General features: G+C 46.0%; 1 long non-coding RNA gene across 1 annotated transcript; it reads right to left on the minus strand.

The window, feature by feature from the left end:
• Window positions 1-227: 227 nt before the first annotated feature.
• LOC141407115 (uncharacterized) lies at window positions 228-5,991 on the minus strand. The gene is made up of 2 exons (XR_012414478.1): window positions 5,487-5,991; window positions 228-2,532 (listed from the first exon to the last, which is right to left on the minus strand). It is a non-coding gene; the product is annotated as an uncharacterized lncRNA (long non-coding RNA).
• Between the last annotated feature and the right edge of the window lie 211 nt (window positions 5,992-6,202).

A 6,202-nucleotide genomic window follows, 5' to 3' on the forward strand; every position in this document is an offset into this window, starting at 1 on the left:
CAACCTGTGTGTGGGGCGTGGTGGAGAGGGACACATTCACCACAGCAGGAAGAGACACCCACGACCAGCCCTCATGAGATGCTAGGTCCAGATACCGCTGTCTGTGAAATTCTAGAGGGAGATTGTAATTTGTTTCTCCATCAAGTCAGATAAGTGTATTTTAAGCTTATGAAAATATCCTTGGTCACCTGTTGGGAGAAAGCTATTCCCCTTATTAACATATGATATTCAGAAAACCCAAGTTTTATTTTCTACATTCATTTGCATTAGCGTGTAAATATTTGGGGTTCTTACTCATGATTGTTTTTGCGATAACATTAACAAGGTTATTATTGGATAAACGTTAATTTCCTGATTTTGATGTAGAAGAATGCTCTTAAGAAAATGCACACTTACGTATTAAGGGGTAAAGGATTATGATGTGATAATTAAAAATATGTTATAACATTAAAAATATGTTTCCTCTCCATCTGTAGTTATTATTCCTTTAGGACTGTATTTATGTGATAAATAAGAAAAGCAAACATACAGCTAATATAAAAAACAACATTAAACTGTGTTTAAATAATCAGTGGCTCTGATCCACCCACTTTCAATGATGGGAAGGCTGCTTTCCTGTGCAGGAGGGCTGTGGGCAGCCAGAGGCCCCAGCTGGAATGGCATGAAGTTCAAACTCCTCTCTCACAAGGGCTGGCAGCGGCACACAGCCACGTGGTTCAACCAGCCAACCAGAGATCCCATCACCCCGACCCCCGCGCCTGGGCCCACCCCGCCCACAGTAAGGTGCCTCATGCTAAGGCATCACACCAAAGTAGGCAGGGTCTGAAGCCTGGAGGAGCTAAGGGTAGCCGGCATTCACAGAAGCTGGGCCAAACCGTTGGCGTCTCTGTGGATCCAACACGACACAACAAGTCCACTGAGTCCCACAGGCCAATGTACAGCAGCTAAAGGGGCGCGGGACCAAACGCGTCCTCTCCCCAGGAAGGTGCGCGGGACCAAACGCGTCCTCTCCCCAGGAAGGTGCGCGGTACCAAACGCGTCCTCTCCCCAGGAAGGTGCGCGGGACCAAACGCATCCTCTCCCCAGGAAGGTGCGCGGGACCAAACGCGTCCTCTCCCCAGGAAGGTGCGCGGGACCAAACGCGTCCTCTCCCCAGGAAGCCTTGGCCCCCAGAAAGGGAGACGGTTCAGCAGAAGAACTGAAATTGGCCACCAGCTTGACAGGACCAGTTATGCCCATCAGGAACGGCTACGGGAAGGAGAAAGCCTAAATCATCACCGAGGAGGAGAACTTCAAAGCCTTTGCTAGTCTCCGCACGGCCTGTGCCACGACCTGGCTCTTCAGCATATGGAGAGCTGAGACAAGCTGCAGAACAGGATGTTGAAAAGAGAAAACAAATACCTGCTGAGGACTTTAAAAAAAAAGGGGGGGCGCACATACCCAGCCTTAAACTGAGAGAGACCCGAGACATTCAGGTATACATTTTGTGAACCAGGAAGGCCCCAGGGGAGGCCGCCCAGAAGGCTGGAGCATGCAGAGTAAAAACCCATGTTTCCCTCCTGCAAGTGGCCCCAGGCAAGTGCATACAAATAGCACATGGTGGATGTCCTTCTCCCTACTGTTCACGTTTTCCATGCAGCTAACCCTCAAAGTAGGAAAAGGGTGAACGCAACACTTTTGTGTGTATCCCTGTCCAGTCTACGGAATACACCAGTGCTGACCCTGCCTGGGAGGCTCCCGCTGCTTGAGCGTGCCTGAGGATGGGAAGCTCATTGGTGGCAGGGTAAGGGGTCTCTGCGGTGCTGATTTTGCTGGCTGGTCCTGGGACTTTTATAGACCTTGGAGGGGAGGAAGCGCATGCCGACTGATTCCATGGGTGGCATAGGTGGGTCCAGAAAAGGTACCAGGAGTCCCCACTCAGGTCCGCAGGACTGGCAGCCCAGCCATCAGTCCCCACTCAGGTCTGCAGGACTGGCAGCCCAGCCATCAAGGCCCTCCCAGGCCTGAAAGTGGGACCTTTCCACAAAAAGATATGTAACATTTTCAATTTTCTATGTCATCTGTAAATTGTTACAACAAATCCAGGTAGACTGCAGTATATGGAGACTGCATAGTGTGAATTCTAAAGTTAAGAAAAAAACAACAAAATAAAATAGCAAAAACCAAAGATTTATACTGAAAAAATCAATAGAGGTGATAAAATAAAATACCAAACAATTTTGATTAGTCCAATAGGATGCAACTAGGAGGAACTGTGTTTTTTGAAAAGGGTACAGATATGTGGAAAACAAAAAGCAAATGTTAGATTTAAATCTTACCAGAGAGATAGCTATAACAAATACAAATGGACTAGATACTTCAATTAAAAAGAAGAGATTGACAAACAACTCACTTTAAAAATAAAGAATTGATAAGACAGTAAAGTAATAGAAAAAGATACACCTTGCAAAAAGATATTCCATGTGCATGGATACACAAAGATAGCAGGGTTAGCTATACTTACATCAGACAAAATAGTTTTTAGGTCAAAAACTGTAAAAAAGAGATGAAGAAAGACATTATATAATAATATTTCAATACATTAAGAGGCTATAACAATTGTAAATATATATGCACCCAAAATTAGAGCACTAAATATATAAAGCAAATTTAAAATAATTTAAAGGGAGAGATAAACTAAAAAGCATTGTAGGAGATGACTTTAATACATTTTTTTTAATTTTTTGTCTAGAAACAGGGTTTTGCTCTGCTACCTGGGCTGGAGTGCAGTGACATAATCATAGCTCACTGTAACCTTGAACTCCTGAGCTCAAGCAATCCTCCTGCCTCCAGCCTCTGAAGTAGCTAGGACTACAGGCATGTGCCACCACCATGCCTGGCAATTTTTTTTTTTTTTTTTTTTTGTCTTGTAGAGATGGGGTCTAGATACATTGTGCAGGCTGGTCAACTTGAACTCCTGGCCTCAAGGGGTCCTCCCTCCTAGCCTTCCCAAAGTGTTGAAATTACAGGTGTGAGCCACCAGCATGAGCCTGGCCAATACTTCACTTTCAACAAGGAATAGAACATCCAGACAGAAAATCAAAAAGGAAACATTGGCCTTTAAGCCAAACGGACCTAATGGACATATACAGAACATTTCATCCAATAGCAACAGAATGCACTCTCTTCTGGAGCACACGGAACGTTGTGCAGGAGTCTATGTTACAGCACAACGTAAGTTAAGAAGACTGAAGTTACATCAAGTGTCTGTTGTAATCGCAATGGTATGAAACTAGAAAATAACAACAGGAGAAATCTTGGAAAATGCACAAACATGTGGAAATTAAACGACCTGCTCCTGAATAACAACGAGCCAAAGACGAAATCACAGAGGAAACAAAAAATATCTTGGGACAAATAAAAATGAAAATACAACACAATATGAAAATGGAAAAGTCTCAAGAAGCAACCTAACTTTACAGCTCAAGCAACCAGGGAAAGAACAAACGAAACCCCAAGTTAGCAGAATAAAAGAAATAATAAAGATCAGTGCAGAAATAAGTGACTTTGAGACTTGAAAAACAGCAGAAAAAAATCAATACAATTGAGAATTGGATTTTTTGAAAAGATAAGCAAAATTCACAAACCTTTCCCTAAGCAATAAAAAAGACAGAAGACTTGAATAAAATCAGAAATGAAACAGGAAACATTACAACTGAGACCACAGAGTAAAAAAGATCATAAAAAACTACTGTGTACAGTAACCAATCAGATAGTCTAGAAGAAATGGGTAAATTCCTAGAAACATATACCAAGTATGAATCATTAAGAAATAGAAAATACAGACTGGGCGTGGTGGCTCACACCTGTAATTCTAGCACTTTGGGAAGCCAAGGTGAGTGGATCCCTTGAGACCAGGAGTTCAAGACCAGCCTGACCAACAGGGAGAAACCTCATCTCTACTAAAAATACAAAAAAATAGCAGGGTGTCAGGGCACATGCCTTAATCCCAGCTTCTTGGGAGGCCGAGGCATGAGAATTGCTTGAACCCAGGAGGCAGAGGTTGCATAGCCAAGATTGTGCCACTGCACTCCAGCTTGGGCAACAGAGCAAGACTCTGTCTCAAAAAACAAAAAAAGAAAAGAAAAGAAAAACAAAGAAGATAAAAACAAGTATAAATGAGTAAGGAGATTGAATTAGTAATAAAAAGTCTCCCACCAAAGACAAGCTCAAAAACTGATGGCTTCACTGATGAATTCTACAAAACATTTAAAGGACAACTAATACCAGTATCTCTGAAGCTGTTCCAAAAAATTGAAGTGGAGCTAGGATTTCCAAACTGACTTGATGAGGCCAGCATTACTCTGATACCAAAGCCACACAAAGACACTATTTAAAAAACTACAGGCCAATATCTCCAATGAACATAGATGCAACAATTCTCAATAAATACTAGCAAACCAAATTCAACAACACACCAAAAACATCATATGAACAAGTGGAAATTATCCCTGGGATAGGAAAATAATCCATATGATACCCCACATTAACAGAATGAAAGATAAAAACCACATGGTTATCTCCAGTGATTCATAAAAATAATTCGACAAAATTTAACATTCATGATTTTTTTCAAAAAAGCTCTCAGCAAAATTGGTATAGACGAAAACTTCCTAAACATAGTAAGGCCATTCATGAAAAGCCTACAGCTAATATCATAATGGGAAAAACTGAAATCTTTTATTCTGAAATCCTGTGCAAGGGAAGGATGCCCCTCTCACCACTTCAACACAGAACTGAAAGCACTAGCAAGAGCAATCAGGAAAGAAAAAGAAATTAAAACACTTAAGTTAGAAGGGAAAAATTAAATTATCCCTATTTGCAGAGAGCATGATTCTCTATGTAGAAAACCTTAAAGACTCCAATAACAATTGTTAAAACCAATAAATTTAATAAAGTTGCAGGATAAAAAACCAACACACAAAAAGCGGCAGCATTTCCACACATTAACAACAAACTATCTGAAAAAGAAACCAAGGAAACAACTCCACTTGCAATATCATTAAAAAAATTAAATACTTAAAAATAAATGTAACCAAGAAAGTGAAATATCTGTGCACTGACAACTCTAAAACAATGAAATAAAGCGAAGACACAAATAAGTAAAAGGATAGCCCACGGAGAGCATGACCTGCCAAGGATGAAGAAGAGTTTTATTGAGTATTACAGCAACTCAGAGGAACGCAGCTCCTCCCTGCAGGCTGGCTGCCCATGGAGTGCTCAGCTCCAAGCAGACAGGAGGCCCTGGAGAGATTAACTCCTCTCCACAGGCAAGTAATTCGGTGTCTCCGCAGGTCTCCGAGGCTCTCAGCAGAGAAAGCAGCTCCCCCCGGCCTGCAGCTCCCCCCGGCCTGCAGCTCCCCCCGGCCTGCAGCTCCCCCCGGCCTGCAGCTCCTCCCTGCCTGCAGGTCTCTACCGCTCTCTCCAGCGGCCGTCTGTCCACTCACCTGCCTCCCTTCTTGGGTCGTCCTCCGGCCTCTGCTCTGCCTGGTCCCGGGACTTTCATGACCTCAGAGCGGAGGAAGCACAGGCCGACTGGCCAACGCGTGGCCACGGGCGGGCCTGGAGGAGGCACCGCGAGTCCCCACTCAGGGCCGCAGGACTGGCCGCCCAGCCTTCAAGGCCCGGCCTGACCTGAAAGTGGGACCTTTACTGGGGGGACCTTCCCCCTCCCGCCGAGGACTCCGTCTGCCTCCCGTGGTCATTCAAGGCCCCCAGGGCTCGGCCCTAAACCCGCCACGAGATCGGAGCAGAGAGAGGCCGGGTAACCGGAGCAGACGCCCCAGAGCCCGCGGGGACAGAGCGGGGAAGGGAGGGGTCCTTCGGGGCCCCCGAGGGTGCAGGCTGCGGAGATGCCCGGGTCCTGCAGGTGAGAGGGCAGCTGTGGCCCCCGGGAAGGCCGAGGCCGACCCTCCCTACGCCCGGCCGTCCCGCTGGAGCCCAGGAGCGCTCGGAGCAGGTGCGGTTCGGGCTGCTCCAGCCCCGTCCTCTGGGTGCGCCTCCTGCCGGCTCCGTAGAGCGCGAGGCCGGGTCGGCAGCGGCGGTTTGGGCGCGGGGGGCTCCGGCCCCAGCTCAGAAGGGGCGGGGCTCCCGCCAGCTCTGCGGACTGTGCAGCCCCAGCCGTGCTGCGAGTTAGCAACAGCTGCTGCCATCAGCAGAGCGG

The sequence above is a fragment of the Macaca fascicularis genome, chromosome 6, assembly GCF_037993035.2.
Source record: "Macaca fascicularis isolate 582-1 chromosome 6, T2T-MFA8v1.1".
Classification (NCBI taxonomy): domain Eukaryota; kingdom Metazoa; phylum Chordata; class Mammalia; order Primates; family Cercopithecidae; genus Macaca; species Macaca fascicularis.